Below are 20,917 nucleotides of genomic sequence, written 5' to 3'. Positions count from 1 at the left end.
GCTAGAAATCAAAAAAAAAAAAAAAAACAAAACGAAACACCAAACCACTAACAGAAATGAAGAATGCTTTGATTGGCTCATTAGCAGATGGAATTTGGCTGAGGAGAAAAACTCAGAGTTTCAAGATAAGTCAGTAGAAAATTCCAAATGGAAAAGGGAAAGAAGACAGAAAGAAAAAAAAAAAGAAAAGAAAAGAAAAAAAAGAAACCCTAAAACAAAATATTCAGGAACCAAAAATAGCTGAAAAAGTTTTAACATACATGTAATGGGAATATCAGAAGGAGAAGAAAGAGAAAAATGAACAAAAGAATATATGAAGTGATCATAACTGAGGAAAATTCCTACATTAATGTCAGACACCACCCCACAGATCAGGAATCTCAGAGAACACCAAGCAGGATAAGTGCCAAAAACAAATACCAAAACAAAACAAACAAAAAGTATACCTAAGCATATTATATTCAAACTTCAGAAAAGCATTAGCTAATGCAACAAAGAAAAAATAAGTCAGAGAATAAAAATACCTTATCTGTACAGGAATAAAATTAAGAATTGCATCCAACTTTTGCTCAGAAACTATGCAAGCAAGAAGACAGTGGAGGGCGCCTGGCTGGCTCAATCAGTAGAGCATGTGACTCTTGATCTCAGGGTCATGAATTCGAGCCTCTTGTTGGGCATGGAGCCTACTTAAAAAAAAAAGAAAAAACAGCAAAATAAAGAAGACAGTGGAGTGCAGTATGTAACCTAGAATTCTGCACCCTGCACACTTATTCTTCAAAATTGAAAGAGAAGTAAAGATTTTCTCAAGTAAACAAAAATTAAGGAAATTTATTACCAGTAGACCTGCCTTACAAGAAATATTAAAAGTTCTTTAGAGAAAGGAAAATATATAGATCAAAAACTCAGATCCACATAAAAAAGGAAGAACATCAGGCAAGCAATATGTGAAGGTAAAATAAAAACTTATTTTTCTTATTTTTAATTGATCTAACTAATAACAAGTTGTTCAAAATAACAAGAGCAACAATGTATTCAATTATATATGCTTATGTACACATACGGGTTTATGTATGCTTGTTGTATAAGTGAAATGAGTGACAGCAATGATACAAGGATGTGTGGAAGGAATTAGGATACTTTATTATTATAAGATACTTATCTGCACTATTTGAAAGTAAGTGGCTGTATTAGTATTATATTGCAAACTCTAGGACAACCACTAAAAAAAGTTTTCAGGAAAAAGTAACATAATTGCTATGCTAAGAAGGAAGAGAAATATAATCACATAAAATGCTCAATTAAAACTACAAAAGGCAGAGGAAGATAAAAACAGGAACAAAGAAGAAAGGCAACAAATGGAAAATAGTGACAAATACAGGAGATATTAGCACAAAATATCAGGGCACCTGGGTGGCTCAGTGGGTTAACATCCAACTTCAGCTCAGGTCATGATCTCACAGTTTGTGGGTTCAAGCCCTGTGTTGGGCTCTGTGCTGGTAGCTCAGAACCTGGAGCCTGCTTCAGATTATTTGTCTCCCTCTCTCTCTGCCCCTCCCCCACCTCTCAAAAATAAACATTTAAAATTTTTTTTTAAAAGTACAACGATATCAAATAATCACTTTAAAGGTTAATGGTCTAAATACACCAACTAAAAGAGATTGTCAGAGTGGATCAAAAAACAAGATTCAACTATATGTTGTCTAACATATATATAAACATATATAAAATAAATATAAATAACATATAAATAAAATATATAAATATATATAAAATAAGTTTCTAACCGGAAACTTATTTTAAACATAAAGAAACATACATAGATTAAAAGTAATGGAATGGAGAGATATACCATGTTAACACTAATAAAAAGAATGCAGAAGTAGCTGTATTAATTTCTGACAGAGCAGACTCCAGAGCAAAGAAAGTTATCAGAGAGAATTAGATAATAATAAAGGGATCAATTTTCCAGGAAGACTTAACAACTCTTAATGTGTATGTGTCTAACGATGCATGAGGCAAAAAACTGCTAGAGTATAAGGAGAAATAGATGAATTCATTATTACAGTTGGAGAATTCCACATGCTCTGTCAGAGATGGGCAGATCCAGTAGAAAACCAGTAAGGACATAGTTGAATTCAACAGCACCATTAATTCAAGTGGACATAATCTACATCTATCAACTATTTAGTCAAGTACAGCAGAATTCTTGATAAAGAACACGTATAAAAACAATACTTAATGGTGAGAAACTGTAAGTTTTGCTGCTAAGATCAGGCACAGATAAGGATGTCCCTTCTCAACACTCCTTGTCACCATCATATTGGAAGTTTTAGCTAATGCATAAGACAAGAAAAGGAATTAAAATATACTGATTGGGAAGGAAGAAATAAAACTGTCTGTTTGCAGATGACATGATAATTTATTTAGGAAAAAAAATTGTCAAAAAACTCCTGACCCAATAAGCAATCATTGCAAGGTTGTAGGATACAAGGTTAAAACGCAAAAGTCATCACTTTTCTGTATACGAGCAATGAATAATTGGTATTAGAAATTACAAACACAATACCTTTTGCATTAGCACCTCCAAAAATGAAATACTTAGTTATAAATGTAACAAATATGTATAACATCTATGGGAGGTAATTATAAGACCCAAATGAAATAATCAGAGAATAACTAGGTAAGTGGAGAGCTATTCCATGTTCATGGATAGGAAGACTCAATATTATCAAGATGTCAGCTATTCTCAATTGATCTATAGATGCAACAGAATCCCAATAAAAGTTCCAGAAAGTTATTTTGTGGATATCACCATATTGATTCTTTATTTTAGATGGAGAGATCAAGACTCAGTATAGCCAACACAATATTGAAGGAGAACAGCGAAGTCAGATTGACAAAAATCAACTTCAAGACTTACTATAAAACTACAGTAATCAAGACAGTAGGATTGGCAAAAAGAAGAGACAAACACATCAATTAACAGAATAAAGAGCCCATCAATAGACCCCATGAATATAGTCATATAGTCAACTGATCTTTGACAAAGGAGCAAAAATATTCTTTTCAACAAATGGTGCTGGAACAACTGGACATGCATATACCCAAAAGAAAAGAAAAAAAAAAGAAAAAGAGGGAAAATAGAAAAAAAGAAAAAAAAAGAATCTAGACAGAGATCTTACACCCTTCAAAATTAACTCAAAATGGATTATATACCTAAATGTAAACGCACAATTCTAAGACAGGTGACAACACTGGAGAAAACCAAAAGGACTGGGGTATGGCAATGGCTTTTTAGATACAACACCAAGGCCTGATCCATGAAAGAAATAATTGATAAGCTGGACTTCAGTAAAACTAAGAACTTCTGCTCTGCAAAAGATACTGTCAAGAGAAAGAACACAAGCCACTTACTGGAGAAGAATAATTGCAAAAGACATATCTTATAGAGGACTATTATTCAAAATATACAAAGAGCTATTAAAACTCAACCATAAGAAAATGAACAACCTGATTTAAAAAGCTGCCAAAGGACTTGAACAGATACCTCACTGAAAAAGATACAGAGATGGAAATAAGCATATGAAAAGATGCTCTGATGCTCCACATGTGTGTCATGAGGGAACTGTAAATTACAATTACAACCCATAACAATAATACATTATTAGAATGACAAAAATCCAAAACACTGACAACATAAAATTGCTTGTTGATGATGTGGAACAAGAGAAAACTCCCATTTGTTGCTGGCGAGAACACAAAATGGTACAGCCACTTTGGAAGACAGTTAGGCAGTTTCTTATAAAACTGAACATACTCTTACCATATGATCCAGCAGTTGTGTTCCTGGTACTTATTCAAGAGTTAAAAAACTATATGCATGCAAAAACCTGCACACGATGTCTATAATTGCTTTACTCATAATTGCTGAAAGTTGGAAGTAACCAAGATGTCCTCGGTGAGAAAATGGATAAATGAACTGTGGTCCATCTAGACAGTGGGACATTATTCAGCAATAAAAAGAAATGGCTACCAAGCAACGAAGAGACATGGAAGAAAACTTAAAATTCATATTAATAGTCAAAGAAGTCAATCTGAAGAAGATGCTGTATGACTCCGACCATATGACCTTCTGGAAAGGGCAGAACTGTGGAGACAGTAAAAGAGCAGTGGTTTGTAGTGGGTTAGGGAAGAGAAGGATGGATAGGCAGAGCACAGAGGATTTTTAGGGCAGTGACACTATTCTGTATGATACTGTAATAGTAGATACCTATCACTACACATTTGTCAAAACACATACAATTTACAATACCAAGAGTGAACTCTAATGTAAGCTGTGGACCTTGGGTGACAATGATGTATCAGTGTAGGGTCAGTGAATGTGACAGATGTATCACTGTGGTGCAGGATGTTGGTAGTGGAGAAGGCTGTGTAAATGTGGAGAATGGGAATAAATGGAAAATCCCTACCTTCTGCTCAATTACTGTGAACCCAAAACTCCAAAATTAAGTCTATTTTTTTAAAAAAAGATCTTTATTATGCAAGACCATACAAAACAAGAATGCATATCAAGAGAGAAATAATATTTAAATGAGGACAAAAAGCTTGAGTAATGTGTACTTAGGGATTTTTGGTTGTACATTTGTAAGAAGTTCACACTGTCATTAACAATTGTTTATCTGTTCAAAGCAGAAGTAACATAAACAATAGTAATGAAAACTCAAACATATAACATTTAAAATTGCCATCTATGAGCTCTTAAGAAATGGAACAAAATTGCTGTCTATCCAATATTTCTAGGTTTATAAGGGTTGTGGGGAATGAAAGCTGAAATTAAATTTAAATTTATGATTTTTAAAAGATCAGATAATAAAGAAGACCCCTCTGAGTAATGAAGAAATGAATATGGTAGCAGAAGATGGGAAAATGCTACATCCCTGTCAGCTCTCACTCTCTGACACCCTGGCACTTAGTGGAGACTCAATAACTATTTGATGAATAGAAAATGGTACTCTTTGACATTTCTGAGATTTTCACTAAGGCCTCTTGGTATTGCCATAGTAAATGAGGCTTGTAAATTGATTTTTTTTAAATACATATAGAATGTTTACACTGCAACCACCTGCAAACAATTGAAGTTTTAGAATATATATATTTTTAATGTTTATTTTTGAGAGAGAGCGTGAGCTTAAGTAGGGGAGTGGGAGAGAGACAGAGGGAGACACAGAAGCCAAAGCACATTCCAGGCTCTGAGCTTTCAGTACAGAGATGGACACGGGGCTTGAACTCACAAACTATGAGATCATGACCTGAGCCAAAGTCGGATGCTTAATGGACTGAGCCACCGAGACACCCCTGAAGTTTTAGAATATTTTATTCAGCAGAGAGGATCAAAATGACAAATTTTCAGGATGGGAGTTAATATATGGGATTTAAAAAATGATTGAGACGTCCTTTTAAAAGACAGTTGACTATTTAACAAAAAGTGTAACTCAGAGAATTACCACATTATCTATTTGGGTGGAAGGACCCGGGGGCCCATTTTGCAGAGGAGGAAATAAAATCACTAACAGGCCTCATGCCTTGTACAGTGATGAGCTAGAATCTAGGCCTCTAGACCAAGGGACCCTGTACTGTAATGTCTGTAGAACCATGTTACTCTTTCTTGTGTGCCAACAAATGTTTGGCCAGTTAAGAGTACAGTAACAATGAGTTACGTAAAGTTATAATAATTATCAGTGTCTTGAAAAAATCTTGTAAAATTCCCACAGTTAGAGAAAGTTATCTGTGAAACATCTCTACTGAAACGTCTCCTTGCTGTTTCAAATTTAACATAGCAAAAAGAAAACAAAATTCTACTAATGAAATGTTCAGTAGGGGGAGCCACTGACAACAATGATAGGTTTTGCTAGCAGAACAATTTTATTGCAGAAACAGATGAAAGCAGTCAGGTAGACAGAGCCAAGGGCTGGAGGGATTTTTAAAGTTACCATGCCCCTGCCCAGCCCCCCCCAAAAAAACCCCAAACCTAAATCAAAATAAAAACCAATGGCCAAGATTTCAAGTTTGCTACTAAAGGTATAACATGGTTCTAAGAAGGGCGAATGACAAGATCAAAATTAGATTTTTAGAAGATGGAACTATTTGATACAGTAAGCTCATGTAAATTATAATTACTAGGAATAGAATATATAGAGGGTGCAGCAAGGAAAATGTTTTTCACCTGATCTGATCAAGAAGTGGTTCTGAGGCCTGAATTAAAGTAATATAGGGTACCTGGGTGGCTCAGTCAGTTGAGTGTCCAACTCTGATTTCAGCTCAGGTCATGATCTCATGGTTTGTGGGACTCGAGCACAGCATCAGGCTCCACTTCGGGTGTGGAAATTTTTGAGGGAAAAAAACCCTAGAACAACAGCATACTAACACCTATGTTTATTGATCCAGGACCCTGTGCTAAGTCAACTGAATGAACCATCCGTGGTGGGCAAAGGGCCCACTGAAGCCGGAGCATAACCACCATTTGTCCACAGCACCCAGCATTTCCTGAGAGCCAGGCATGGGGCTCCGACTGGAGCTGAAAATGCTCAGGGCCCTCACTGCTCCTTCCTCTTCTCAGGGGAAGACCGGCATGTCCACAGTGCAGTGTGACAAGCTCTTTAATAGAGGGAGTTAAAAGGCTGCCAAGGGATGGAGCTGGGTGGGAGCCACTAAGTTAGCAACAGATTTTCAGGGGAGGTTGATGCGTGAATGCCACCCGAAAGAAGGAGTACGAATGTGCCAGGAGGCAGCACAGTGCATCTGCGAAACTACCGCAAGTTCTGGACAACTGGTCACAGCATCTGGTGGGAGGGGGATGGGTTGGAGGGGGAGGTTAGTGACTGCGGCTAAGCCCAGAGCATGAACTTAGGGGTGAGATGGTTTGTATACTACATTGACGAATTGAGATACTACACTGTGGGAGTGCAGAATTATAATCGCAATAGAGTATTTAATTGAATCTTAGCTCTTATCAATGGTAAGATGCACTATGTTTTATGTACTGCTAGGAAAGGGAAACACTGTCAGTTGAAATACAGTACATTGTGAAGTACTGACATTGTGAAGTACAAGATGCATGCGGCCTTAAGGGGTATTAAAATTGGGGGGTGGGGAGACAAATCTTGGAACCAACAAATTATAGTCATAGAATAATTTAGAAAGGGTGAACATCTGGAAAAAACCAAGACACCGATTATTGTTTAGTATGTGCCCCAACTACCTTAACTCTTAGAACAAGAGACCTGCCAGGTATCCTTCCCTTCCTGACATTCCACAGCAGTTACACGCAAGGTGCAGGGGGCAGCCAATGCCATCAGGCACCATGTGCCATGTACAGATTCTGCGAGCAATGGCCTTTCGGAGAGGAAAGGGTGGAGAGTGGGTTTTCTGAGGTAGAGAACTACTAACCAAAAGAGTAGGGAAATTGACAAACACAGAATCGGGGTGAATGTTCATGTATGCCACTAGGAGGCAGAGTCTGAAATTTCACTTCTCAGAGATCTTTGGGCTCCTCAGAAAATTGAATATTTTTCATTTGGGACAGAACATTCAGGGTCAATGTAATCTATTTTGGGTTCCTGGTTCACTCATCAGAAATGTTTCATAGGCTTCCCTGGCACAAGGAATGGGTTTTGATAGCTCAGGGGCAAAGTCCTGACAGAAGCAGGCCACAATGTTTATGACAAACTATCCACGGAGAGGAGAACAGACAAAAAGCCAGATGGGTCTGACCCTGCAGATAAGGGTTGGTCTGGCAACAGGGGCAGATGGGAAGTGCGCACATCCTGCTAGAAGAGCTAGAAAAGAGATAAGACCCCTCGTGGAAAAACCACTGGGAGAGGAGAGCAGCAGGTGCTGAGAGGCGCTCTGCCTTTGTCTGAGGGACCCCTGCCTGAGGCCGGCACCAGGATGTTGCAAGGGAGCTGAACAACCTTGAACTCTTGAGAATTGGGTTGGAGGGAGAAGTTGGTGAAGGAGGAAGATCCAAAACTTGGGTAGGAACCACAACTAAAGCGGCGGGACAGAGGTGAAACCCGGCGTCTTACAGTAACCACTTCTTTCTTTGAAACTTGACAGAGCAGTGAGGATCAGTCATTGGGCATTTCACCTCCAGAACAACCTTGTTGCTCCGCATCGAAGGCAGTGAATCTTCCCAGGGATGGAGGACCACGACAATGATTTTTGGCATCACTTGAGCAGCTCGAAGAGTCATCAGCTCACACCCAGCAGGAGACAGCTTTCTGCAAAACGCATTCCAGGCCTTCTCCATTGTTCCCATAGCTTCCAGCTCCTCTTTGGGGTGTTGCTTTTCCCCATGAGCCCTCAAGCCCCTTTGGACTACCCAGGGCACTCGTTGTGGTCCTCCAAGTGTAATTCAGCTTATTTCCCATAATCAAAAGTTACTAGTGATGTTTCTTGTTATCAAAACCTTCATTAATGATGGAAGGCCATACACTATGGGGTCAGTGGTTAGAAAATGTTGGCCTTCTCTAAAAATACAGTAATTTAAATTAGAACCTTTTATGTATGCCCCAACTAATTAATTAGCAAATCTTTTTGTCTATAATGTGCATGATAATTTCAAAATTGAAGTATCAAATTCCCTAAAAAGGTATATCCCTTACCTCAAAAAATTTACTTATTCTTGATAAGACATATATAGGGAGATAGAAGTGTCTGGAGCTGGATAATAGATCGTCAAATGACTGATACAGAGAGTAAGTGCTATCACGTTCAGTAGAGACAGAAATACGAGAGAAAAGAGATCCTTCCGAGTTGTGAAGTTCACAAAACCAACAAGAGCCGAAACTCTCGTTGGCCTTTGAATGACTGGATGGGAGTTGGGGTGAGCAGAGGTGGGAGCAGACAGGAGACGGTGTAGAGAGTCATACAGTGAGAAAGCAAACAATAATGAGAGAACATTTCTTAAGATTATTAAAGGGAGAAAAGGTTAGAAAGAAGAGGAGGGGCCCAACTGAAGAGGACCCTAAATCCCAGCCAGCAACCTGTTAGTGCCGTTGAAAGTGTTAAGTATGATGGGTTACATGATGACATCTTTTTAGGATGAAAATTTTAGAATCACAGAAATTAATATTGCTTGGATTATGAATGCTTTACAATAGGTATTGGAATTGGAAATTAAGGACTAGACACATGTATGTTTCATCTTGTTCCTTCTGAAGAGCACATCTTCTTTTCAGCATTATTTCTTTAATTGTAATATAATCTGGTTTTACATGATAAACTTTTTTCTTCTTCTTCTTCGTTTTTGTAGAATATGTGCTTCAGTGATACAAAAGTAACCTGAATCTGTAGTGAAAGATTATCGACTCGAAGGACAGGATTCTAAAAAGAAATAACCTCGTGATGTGAACTGTCAATTTTTATGTTTCTCTATTTCTTCTTTTCTTTTCTTTCGTTCAAAACTATGTTTTCTCTATTTATTTCTTCTTTCTTTCTTTCTTTCTTTCTTTCTTCTTTCTTTCTTTCTTATTTGAAAGAGATAGAGGGGGCAAGTGAGTTTGGGGCAGAGAGAGAGGGAGAGAGAGAAGAGGGGCTCACCTGACTGGGGACTCAAACTCACAACCGTGAGGTCGTGACCTGAGCCGAAGTCGGACACTTAACCGACCGAGCCACCCAGGCGCCCCTGTTTTCTCTATTTTCTACCAGAATCAGTTTATTAATGTGTATCCACAGTAGTGTCTGAGCAGGCCTCTTCCTATGAATTATCACTGTAAGCTGAAAATCATAGTCCAACGTCCTAGTTTGGGGTTTGAATAATATTGCCACCCTGTCTGTGTAGACTTCCGTGTCAGGCACAAACTTAGATATTATCAGCCTCAATCTCAAGGGATATAGTGAAGGGTTAAATGGATCATTTCGTCAGCAGGAATGAATTCTGGTGCACTCTGTTTTTCTGGAATCCTGATTTGTTGATTTCATAAAATGTTTCAGACAGTATATATATATATATATATAAACAACAAAGGAAGAAAAGAAAACACCCTTAGTTTCTGTTTCTAGCAAGGATACAGTGATATGGACTCGATTCATTGTCCAGCCTAAACAAGCCCCTAAACAGACAACATAGATGAAACAATAGGTTTCATAACCATTAATCCAGCAAAGAACAATGATCTCTGAGCCAGAAAACAAGATGATGAGCCCTAGTTGTCACAGCACCACCTGGAGAAAGTTCTCAGCCCCGTCGGGGTGCAGCTGGTAAGCGCCTGGAGGTAAGAGGCCACAAAACACCACTGGGAGGAGAAGAGCCCTACTTTGGAAGGTCGGGGCCAAATCCTGGGCCCCGGGAGAGGGGCTCAGTTTCGAGCCTGTGGGGTCGCTGACGGCAGTGCGCAAGGAGGGACCCGGGGAGACGGCTGCCGGCCGAGAGAAGGACTCCCCGCGCGCACCTCCTCTTGTTTTGGAGGCCCTCGTGGTCCTACCTCATTTGCCGCCGTGGAGCCCGAAGTCCCAGGGAGGCGGAGCGGCCTCCGCGGCTGTAGTTCCCGGGTTCTGCCGGCCCCCTGCCCCGCCTTCCGGCGGGAGGCCCCCTCGCCGTCGCGCGAGACCACAACTCCCACAAGGCCCCGCGCTCGGAGGGGGCGTGGCCGGGGCGAAGGGGCGGGGTCTGCGCGGTGGGTCGAGGCTGCGGGGCAGGTACAGTCACGGCGCTCAGCATCTCGGCCTCCCCACCGGGCGTCCAGAAGCTCGGGAGCTTTCTCATCGCTGGATTGGCACGGGACACCTGGAGTCACCCAAGTCCGGGAGCGTCGTCTCGAACGGGCGCTCGATGGGCTGCGTGTGCCTAAGTGTTGGTTGGGGAGGCACAGTGCTGGCGACTGGGTGGCATTGAAGCTGCTGCTAGTCCTGGGCTGCCTGGGGAGCCTGAGGAAGTTACAGGTGCTGGTAGGGGAATCCGGGGAAAATCGGAAGCCCAAACCAGCATTTGAGACTAGGAGCCCGAAGCTAACAATAACTGCGAGAAAGCCCAACCGCTGAAGTCCTTTACTTTCGGCTGAAAAGAAGGGAAGATGGCAACCAAACCAATGGGACGTCTGCTGGAACTGTTAGATCTGATTTTCATTAATTCTTTACCTGCCAACCATAGCTTTTGTCTTTTTATGCCTTGTGTTGCCTTCTGGAAGAATTCCTTAGCCTGATATCCCATCTCTCTGGTTTGGTTTTGAGCAGTGCCTGTTCTGCTGTTCAGTCCATCTCTTATTTCAGTAGCTGCTTGGATTCCCGACATCTTGGTTAATTCTTTTCCTAACCGCTTGCTCTCATTTCATGTTGAGAAATTCTTGCTTATCACTATGATTATTTTAATTATACCAATGTTAAAGTCTTGATCACTTTTCTTTTGCAAATTCTCTCTCTCAAAAAAAAAAAAAAAAAAAAAAAAAAGAGGGACATGAGTGGCTCAGTCGGTGTAGCCAATTTAGGCTCGGGTCCTGATCCCAGGGTCGTGGGATTGAGCCCCATGTGGGGCTCCACGCAGAGTGTGGAGCCTGCTTAAGATCCTCCCCCCGCCCCCTCTCAGTTCTGGAGGTTAGAAGTCCAAGATCAACGTGCCAGCAAGGCTGGGTTCTGGTGAGCCTTCTCTGCTTGGCTGACAGATAGCTATCTTTTCACCACGTCCTCAGGTGGCCTCTTCTCTGCGTGCACTCACAGGCAAGGTGGGCAGAGAGAGCCACGGTGTCTCTCCCCCTTCTTGTGAGGACACCAGTGCTAGCAGATCAGGATCCTTAGGTCCTCATTTAACCATTATCACATCCATATAGGCCCTATCTCCAAAAGCAGTCATCTAGGGGATTAGGAATGCTACATATGGCCTGGGGGACACAATTCAGTCTATAATAATCAGTGCAGGAAAAAAAAAACACAACAACAACCCATGGAATGAATTCTAGAGTAATCACAGTGGGATGTTGTAAGGTAAGTGGGTGTAAAAAAGCACTTCCGAAGTCCATTTGGGTGTTAGTGCTAGAGGCTAATGGGAAAGTCCCACATCTTCCACCCTTTGGAGTTTGATGCAAGGGTAACCCCGAAGGGAAGGTCTTAGGGAATCCTCTGCCAGCCATTACTTCCAGCCAGTGGTGATTCGGAAGTGAGCATCTCTCAGAGTCTAAAGTGCCGCATTTGAATCAGGACTCTGGGGTTGGGAAAAGTGCCACTCCCAAAGCCTGAGAGGTATGGTGCTGTAAGTGACTTAAAGAGCACTGTTCTGGGAGATAGCACTGTTCTTGGTGTCCTCTTGGGTCGCTGTGACCCAGATGTGAAACCTCAGGTAATTCCTTAACCATCTAAATTCTACCTGATGGTGTCATGTGTCCCAAACCCCAGTTAGTTTTTTTTCCATAACCAGATGCAGGTCCTTTGGTTCCCAATCTCTTACTGGGGCTGACCATCACAATATATGAGGCACAACCACTGGTGAGATGTCATGGTCCTCTTCCCCTTGGGGAGAATGGAAAGGCTCTAAGAGAGGGCAGAGCACTAGGGCAAATCCAGCCAGTAGGAGTGGAGGCAGGGACAAGAATGTGCTGATGACAGCCTTTGCCGAGGGAGGATGGAAGTTGCCACCGGGGGTTCTGTTTCAGTCACAGATCGTGCTTGGGGGCAGAGCAGGGGGCAGTGAGCTATGGAGCAGTAACGGGCATAGTGACTTTGTTGCGCTTAAGCTCACAGTGACTTAGTTATATTGGGAAATACCTTATTATTGTTTTTGACTTTGTGAGCGTGTGTGTATGAGAGAGAGAGTGAGGGTGGGGGGGGGGAGAATGCATTAAATTTTAAACGAGGATAAGTAACATTTTTTTTGCATCTGATGAGATTTCTTCTGTGATGTTAAGAGATTCAATGTGATTGTAAATGGGGTGCTAGTGTCGGAGTCCAGACATAGGTTCAAAGAGTTGAAGAGGGAGATCTGGGGAGCTAGCCTCTTAATAAGAGAAGTGAACACCCAGTCATTGGTAAGACCACAAGTCTGGCAATACAATATGGCACCTGTGGTTTTGGTCCCGTTAAGATGGTGGTCTCGTCATCTTTAATCTACTAGTATCATTCTTCATTGCATGAAGTCCAGTGGGCCTGGCTGCAGCACAGTGTGGAGAACTGGGGGCAGCTGTGACATTTAGCCCTTTGTGGAGGGAATTTTAGTGGTATAAATAGCAACAGTTATCAGTGTTGGAGAGCTTATGCTACTCTGCTCCAGGCACTGTGCTATGACCTGGGTTTACAGCGGAGAGATAGGAATACAAATAGGTGCGGGATCCGTTCCCGTGAAGCTGAAACCCACCATTCGCTTTGTCCTATTCCCATTGTGTCTTCTCCAGCCCCTGTGCAACCCCATCAAGCACCTACAGGGTTGGAAGTGTCCTGTAAAAGGACTTTAGTGTCCTCAGTGAGCTCATCAAGTTGGCTCTGTCTTGAATGGTGGAAGAAAAGGCAGGACATTTCTTCTTTCCATTAGCTGGCGATTTTATAATCTGGGGATGGTTTCTGGTTACCGAAAATTGGTGAAACTATCTGGCGTGGCCAAGTTGTTAAGTGTGAGATAAGAGTGGGGAAAGGGAGGGGCACCTGGGTGGCTCAGTCAATTGAGCATCCAACTCTTTTTCTTTTTTAAAATTTATTTATTTGGGGGAGAGGGAGGGGCAGAGAGAGAGAATCCCAAGCAGACTCTGCACCGTCAGCACTAAACCTGATGTGGGGCTCGAACTCATGAACCATGAGATCATGACCTGAGCCAAAACCAAGAGTCGGAAACTTAACTGACTGACCCACCCAGGTGCCCCGAGCATCTGACTCTTGATTTCGGCTCAGGTCATGATCTCAGAGTCGTGGGATTGAGCCCCACGTTGAGAGAGATTCTCTCTCCCCCTCTCTCTGCCCCTCTCCTCTGCTCATGTGCTCTCTTTCAAAATAAATAAATAAACATCAGGAAAAAAAAAAAAAAAACACTGGGGAAAGGGAGCCGGAGATCATGGAGGAAGAGCAGGTCCTGAGCAATATTTCCCACTCTTGTGTGACAAGCAGATTCAAGAATGTGGTCAGTTACCAGAAGATGACGGGCATGGTGTGCAGATGGGCTTGGGGTTTAAAAGCAATCCTAGTAGCCCAGTTCTGTTAACTGATTTTCGGAATGCAATTATGGGAAGTGTCGTGTGCTAATGAAGATGGTCTGTGGAACAAAGGGGGAGAAATATGGATCAAGTTTGACCAGTCAATGAAGTTATCACTTTTTTTTTTACCCGGAGCACAGCACTTCTTAATCTCTAGCCTAGTTGATCTGTTGGTTATAAAAACGTGCTTTCTTCAAACTGACATTTCTCATTTTGTAACCTCTTTTAGCAATATAAATCATTCTACACGTTATCCCAAATATATTTAATCCTGTCTAGTAAAGAAAGCTTGAGAGTTTCAAAGCTCTGTAAACATTTAAGAAAAACAATGGGCTCACTCTAGTTACTTTTTAATCCCGTTGACTTGCCAAGGGAAAGGGAAAATCTTATCACCAAGCACAAATTGCAATTTATACCTGTCAAGATGTTATTCAGTATATAAATCATCAACCTCCTCAGAAGGCTTTTACCCTCTAATATCTCTATTATTCCATATAAATAGGTAGTTACCAGAACCCAGCTGACTCATTGATCACAATTCAGCTTACTCCCAGAAGCATAAATAAATTGTTACATGTTTACCTTGTTACCTGAACACTGATATAGAATTGTTAACCAGGTGACTCCACACACACACACACACAATTTCTTTTTTTTATGGAAGTATAGCTGACACACAACGTTACTTTAGTTTCACCTGTACCACATCACGAGTTAACAATTCTATACATTACCACTCTATACACAAAATTTTAATAGAACAACAATATCCTTGATTGTATCATGGAAATGTAAGAGACCAGTGCATTTTTCTGAATTTGTGCAATTACTTAGACATCATGAATCAAGGCCATTGTCAAGCCTTGTTAATTAATTGTTAATGATTAACAGTTATTAATCATTAATTGTTAATGATTCAAGGAGAATCATTAACTAGAGGGATTGCTCATCAGGATGATAACCCCTCAAAAGACAGGTTCCATTAGTTGGCCACACGCATTTGGCAGCCTTGTGGACTTTTTGACAGCTGAACAGCATATCTGTGTTTCAAGCATTGTGATCCTTTTTCTTAATGCAAGAGTGACAGTGTCACCTTAACCTGTTAACTCCTGTCTTCGACTCAGAAGGTCGAATCAGTCCTCCAAGGGAATTTTCAGAAGAACCACCTCCAAGATGATCACCTGAGATATCTCCAAGAAAAAAAGCTGAAATTCTAAATAACACCCATCAGAAGTCTATTCATGTTGATAAAGAAAGGATTTTCCCCTGAATACCATGGAGGCTCCATGAGAGCAAGATTGTTACCTGTTTGTTCACTGCTGGGTCACCTGCCCCTAGAACAGCACCTGAAACATCAGTCAAGATTAAGTTGTTTTCAATGAATCAGTATGGCCTTTGATAGTGAGGTAGTTCATGGTCGTCAGGCAAGGGCTGGGATTTGTGTTGGGATTTCAAGAACAAGAGAAGCCAAAGAGCAAAATTGAGAGGCTAAGCCATGACAGGACACATTTTACTGGACTGGGGTAGGTCTGAATACATTTCACTCATAATTAACCTATGGCTGTGGTCTGTATGCATTTTGATAATTTTCCTTTGAAAATGTGAGGCACACAGATGTCGTCCCCAGTGAATTCTCTTTGTCCATGACCAGAACCACAAAAAGAGTCGTCCTGACTGGCCTCAGTACTCACTCCAGAATTATACTTATTTCTTCCCCCCGTGTTCTGACACCATGGACTTTCAGGTCGATCTCTCCCATCTCGGGTGCACTTGGTTGTAGATTACTTGCAATGTCTGCAATCTCAGGGTTGCGATACTATCTGACGTTTGGTCATAACAAGTCTTTGAAAGCCAGTGTGTATTTTACATTTACAGCATTTCTCAGTTTGAACTGGCCACCTTTCAAGTGGTCAATAGCCACATGTGGCTGCTGGCCACAGTATTTGGACAGTGCAAGGTCTAGCAAGTCCACATGTTCTTCCACTCAGAGCATGTTGTGAGTTATGCTACATCTTAATTTCAACAATTCCGTCAAGTGGTGGCAGTAACTCAGTCATGGCATCATGCATTCTAAACCTGATGAGGCGGATTCCCACATTGCCCTTGTCTCTGCTACAGTGCTTACATCTGTTGTTGTTACTATTATAGTTATTTTTTTTAATGTTCTTGTTCACTGAATGTTTGATAAAAGAATTAGTGAAATGTGCGACTACAGAAAATATGATGAGTCGTGCATGACAAAGACTTTCTCCTTGACCAAACTTGAGTCAGGTTCCTCTGAGTCCACTTTCTGCCCAGACCCTGACCTTGGACTCTGCCTGTTTAGTCCAGTTTTAACAAGAATCCTGCCGAGTCAATTTATCAGAAATCTCCTGCTCTGCCCTTGATATCTGATCAAATTCCTTATCCCCCACCTTCAATATTTTATGACCATGGCCTGCCTTCAGCAATAATCCTGTCCCATTGGTTGAGACAGAATCCCCTGACTCTTACTCCTGATGTTCCCTCTTAACTTTCCATCCAATGACTCTCACCATGCTCTTTGGCTATAAATCTCCACTTGTCCTTGCTCTATTCAGAGTTGAGCCAGATCTCTCCCATATTACAAAATCCCATGGTAGTAGCACCCTTGAATAAAATCTTCACTACTGCCTTTAGTATGTGTCCTGAGTAATTTGTTTTTGTCTTAACAGTCAAGAAGATGCTAATGGAGAACCATGACAAAAAGCATCACTTCCTATAATGGCCATTTGTTGGGTTTACCTGACAAATATTCTTTGCCTCTTCCTCCAAGGTACTATCCTCCTCAATTCCAATGCTTGGTAGAACTGCCAGCTGGCCCAGGGGTGGGCAAGTGAGTCAGATGAGGCCAACATTAAAATTCTGATGAGAAATTGGATCTTGAGGATTCAAACCAAAGATGAGAAGGGGTTGGTGTTCCATTATTCTGATGGTCCAATCATTCTTGCTTTCTTGGTTCCTGGATCTACTATAGCTCCCGCCTTTCTGAAGATAATGACCACTCATCTGAGTACACTGTTCACAGAGTCCCTTTATAGTGGCCCATGTGGGCCAAGGTGATGGAGCATAATACGTTTCTGTAAGTTTTTAAAGATGCCTTTGTCCCCGTTGCACACGGCCATTGGAGACAAAAGGTCTGGGTGGGAGTAGGATGATGGGAAAAGGTGAAGTTATAGCTACTCACTGATTTTGTGGTTGGTGGAAAGAAAGCAACACCCACATACAGGGCCAGGGGTGTAGGTGAGTGGAGTGAGTATTCTTGACCCTACGAGGAATGGGGGAGGGAGAGATATTAATAATCCTTGTCTTCATAATTGCCCCTGAACCTTCCTCACAAAGAAAAATGTCCTAGTGTGGCTCTCCTAAACTTTGGCAAGCCCCTTAAATTTAACTGACTGCTGGGTCTGCTATTCCCTACCAGATAGTTCTGATCATGATTTGATTGCCATTTACTTTAACTGGACAGAGGAGGCTGCTGGAAACAGCAGGCGATGGCCCCAGCTCCCGCACCTTCCATGCAGAACATCTGTCAGCACCTATGGACATCTTCCCCACCCCTATTCTTGTAAATGTCACGTAGTCGTTACATGGGATAGACAAATGCTGCTGGTTGGTGGTATGGACACACCAGACAAGCTGGGCCTTCAGTAAAACAAGGGATAGCTTTAATGACTGAAACTGAGCTGGGAACTCTAGGATTTACCAGCCTGCCAGGAAGTCACCCTGGAGGCACTTAACCTTTGCCCTTCCACAGATGTGGGCTTCACTTGGGGGTTTCCAACAAGCACTTCCTTTCTAGGGGCCCCACGTGGACCTCTGGCACTGCGCTTCTTGTATGTAATCCAGGCACTAATTTGCCTCCTTCCTGAAAACACATGGACTTGTATTTTTGGGGTGGGCCTAAGAGACCTTCAAGTGTTTAAGGATACACCACCAAGATGTCATGTAGCCCTAAGATGATTGCAGAGATCTACCTACATTAAGGCTACTCTTCAGTTACTCAGGAGAGTATTTCAGAAGAATAACTGACTTATCACGTATGCATGTATTGCAGACAGTTTTCCCTAAATGGGAGTCATCTAGTCAGGAAAAGTGGTACAAAACTTGTTCCTGACTTTAATGGACTGATCACCAGTGTGGCCATGGGAAGCAGTCAGGCCAGCCTAAACCCACTGCCTGGGGTTATTATGGATGTCAGAAATACCCTAGACTTCTTCCTTGAGGACCAAGGCAAAGGCTGTGCAATCACAAATACATCCTGCTACACCTGGGTTAATGCCTTGCACCCCATGGAAAGGTCAGTACAGAACCTTAATGACAATAATGGTGTATAAGATTTGTTCAACTGGTTGGGTCTAGGACCCTAGAGGGCATGGCTGAGTTTAATACCACAAGATGGCCTCATCCTGCTGCTTAGGTCCTATTGATCGTAACTTTAAATGCTATATGAGACCAAAGGAATGGATTTGCTCCTAGCCTCTATTGGTCAGAGTTTCTTACTTGAAGGAAAATTCACAAGAAGCCAGGAGAATATAGAAATAAGGAGTAGATACTACGGGAGATGGTTCTCTCCACAGATCTTTCTATTTCTGCACATCTTGTGTGTAGAGGCATTGAAAGTCTTTGTTCCAGACTGTCTTTTCAAGGATATTTATATAGTGAATATCCTTAAAATATTGAAAGAGTATCTCTTTCCAGAACAGATGACAGGTTTGCTTCTTGTCCCGTATAATAATGATGATAACGTCTCCCTCTAGGAAAAGTTCAACCAGACTTACTGTCCATTATAAAACACTTGGGGTCCCTAGTCTCAGGGATCCTCTGAAATGCAAGCCAGCCGTGTGCACAGCATCGGCCAGGGCTGCCCCATGTTACCTTCATGGTACCTGGGGAATGGGGGAACCAATGTGAACATGAAGTTCATGCTATTCGTTGTGCCGTTAGTAATAAAGTCCTTCGTTTCTGACCTAAATACCTTGTTTTCTGCTAGCATCCGTGACATTGTGGCAGGCTAGCCACAGTAAAAATTTCAGACTCTTCACAATTCCTGATAAAAAGTAAAGTAGGCAGTTGAATTTCTAGGTAGGGAGTTGAGAGGAACGGTCTGGGGCTTACAGGTCCTGAAACATCCCTCATGTGCAGATGAAGAGTCTGAACCTTAGAGATGAACAGCTTATCCAAGGTTATGGCAAGGAACCTAGACCCAGGTGTATGTGCTTCTTGGTTAAGAATGGCTGTGAAATCGAGCTGCCTCAAATCTTGGTTCTTTTTGCTACTTCTTCTCAGACCCTGTTTCGTAATTTAGGAAATGGGGATAATAACAATATTGGCTAATGGGTTATTCTGACTTTTCAATGTTTTAATCCTTGTCAGACATTTACCACAAAGCTTACAACGTGCGTGCACACACACATGCACACACACCCCTCACTCAAAAAACTGTTTCCTAATATTAACACTACTTATCAGTGCACTTTGTACCCACCACCAATTGGCTGTTTTGTCAAAAACTGATAAAAGCAGAACCGTCATATTAGGAACTCCTACGCCAAAGCATAAAGGCTATGAGAAACCAGCTCCTGGGAGGTTTTGTCTCAGCTGTGCATCCATGATTAGAAGGTGACAAAACAGGCTGTGGGGACACAGTTTGCCCCTTCATGAAGCAGCTAGAGAAAACTTCAGGAATTTTCTCTAAGATAACACCTTATCTTCCAAAGACCACCTAGGACAAGCCTGTGGTCTGTTAAAATCAGATTCTTGACTCAATAAGGTGAGGGAGAACATTCCACAGGAACCATAGAGTGCCGCTTGTCACAAGTGAGGAGAAAAGCATCTTTTTCAAAGTTGGGCTAGAGGCTAGGAAGTTCAAGATCAAGGTCCTGGCAGATCTGATGTCTGGTGAGAGCCTGCTTTGTTGTTTGCAGACAGCTGTCTTCCTGTGGTGTCCTTGCATGGCAGGTGGCTGGAGAACGAGCTCTCACGTCTTTTCTTAGACAGGCGTTCATCTCATTCACGGGGGCTCCAATCCCATGACATAGTCTGAAAGGCCACACCTCCCAATGAGCGTTAGGATTCCGACATAACGAACTTGGGGAAGACACAACATTCAGTCCATGACAGGCGTTGTCCATGAGGACAGGGTAGCCTAGCATTGGGTATCCCCAGTAACACATGGGACTAGCAAAGCAGATCAGGGGGCATCACTGGTAAGAGACCAGTGATTCCTCAATATGGGAGTCCTCGCAGCATTTTACAGTCATCGTGTGACCTTGGAGAAACAGTGATTCCTGTGACCTGGGCACCTGCCCTTATCTGCGCCTGGCCTCCCGGCCTAATTCTCAGCATGGCTGTTTCTCCCATCTTCAGCACAAACTGATCTCCACTTTTTTAATCCTGATACATTTTGGCCCTTTTCGAGTTAGTACGTTGTCCTTCAGAATTTGGTACTTTTGTATCTCCAACCATAGGAACTGCCAAAGGTCCAGGGTCCGAGGTCGCTGACCCCAGCCTCTTTGCTATTTCACAAGGTAGGGACTCCAGTCTTTCCTGCACCCTTTGCTTCTGCCAAAGGGTTCGTGTACATTGGCTTCTTGTTGTTGTTGTTGTTTTTAATGAATTGCTTATCCATGTGTTTGAATGGTGGCAATCGCAAAAGCCATCCACTGGGCTTTCAGTGAAAATGGTGTCAAAGCTGCACCCAGAAGTCGCTGGAGAAAGTTCCAAGAACTCTC

The 20,917-nt window shown here is 42.0% G+C and overlaps 1 protein-coding gene across 1 annotated transcript in view; it reads right to left on the bottom strand.

Moving 5' to 3' along the window:
• The window catches only part of EDARADD (EDAR associated death domain), a 102,782-nt gene extending 92,205 nt beyond the window's left edge, over window positions 1–10,577 (bottom strand). The window contains exon 1 of the mRNA XM_030334936.2: window positions 10,485–10,577. The gene's annotated coding sequence lies outside the window, so the exon portion shown is untranslated. The remainder of the gene's footprint in view (window positions 1–10,484) is intronic.
• Window positions 10,578–20,917: the final 10,340 nt, after the last annotated feature.

This window comes from Lynx canadensis, chromosome D2 (genome assembly GCF_007474595.2).
Source record: "Lynx canadensis isolate LIC74 chromosome D2, mLynCan4.pri.v2, whole genome shotgun sequence".
Lineage (NCBI taxonomy): Eukaryota > Metazoa > Chordata > Mammalia > Carnivora > Felidae > Lynx > Lynx canadensis.
The sequence above is the reverse complement of the archived record's forward strand: the minus strand, read 5'-3'. Positions and strand labels throughout refer to the sequence as shown.